Below are 844 nucleotides of genomic sequence, written 5' to 3' on the forward strand. Positions count from 1 at the left end.
CCCAAAAAGAAAGGGGGGTCACAGCCAAAAAATGCCTGAAAAATCATAGAGGGGGGATTTAAAATTATTAAAACCTGTAAATAGTGGGTGTGAGGTGTTGACATAGAGGAAAATATCTCTGTTTTATACATATATCAAAAAAATAATATAGACAAAAGAATTTTAAAATAAAAACCTGTATTTATTATATAGAAGGTATTAGAATATAAAAAATATTAACTAGAGCTGTATAGGTTTTTAAAATACAAAAATAGCTCTTGTATATATACACTAAAAAATAAAGGACTTTAAAAGAAATTTTGTATGTGAAGGAATTTAAACTAGAAAAACTGACAAGGCAGAGCTACCTGCGCTTACTATGCCTTGCCCAGGAAGTCTGAATAGATGCTATATGTAATGAAAAAAGAGATGATACATAAATATTTAAGTCTAAATCTAATAGTAGATATGAGTGCAAATAGAGAAGTCTGAAGAGATGTTTAAGTGTCAAAATACCACAGTGTAAATAGCTCTATAGTCTAAATAACCCCAGCGGTGCGACCACACCAGCGGTGCAGCACCTGGTGGATCGATGACCCCGGTGGTGTGACCACCCCGGCGGTGCAGTACCCAGCGGGTAGATGACCCTGGCAGCGTGACCACGACAGCGGTGTGGCACCCAATGGGTCAATGACACCGGCGGTGTGACCAACCCGGTGGTGCAGCACCTGGCGGGTCGATGACGCCAGTGGTGCAACCACCTTGGCGGTGCGACACCCAGAGGGTCGATGACCCCGGCGGTGCGGCACCCGATGGGTTGATGACTCCGGTGGTGCGACCACCCTGGCTGTGTCACACCCGGCGG

This window comes from Pterocles gutturalis, unplaced genomic scaffold, assembly GCF_000699245.1.
Source record: "Pterocles gutturalis isolate BGI_N339 unplaced genomic scaffold, ASM69924v1 scaffold4492, whole genome shotgun sequence".
NCBI classification, from domain to species: domain Eukaryota; kingdom Metazoa; phylum Chordata; class Aves; order Pterocliformes; family Pteroclidae; genus Pterocles; species Pterocles gutturalis.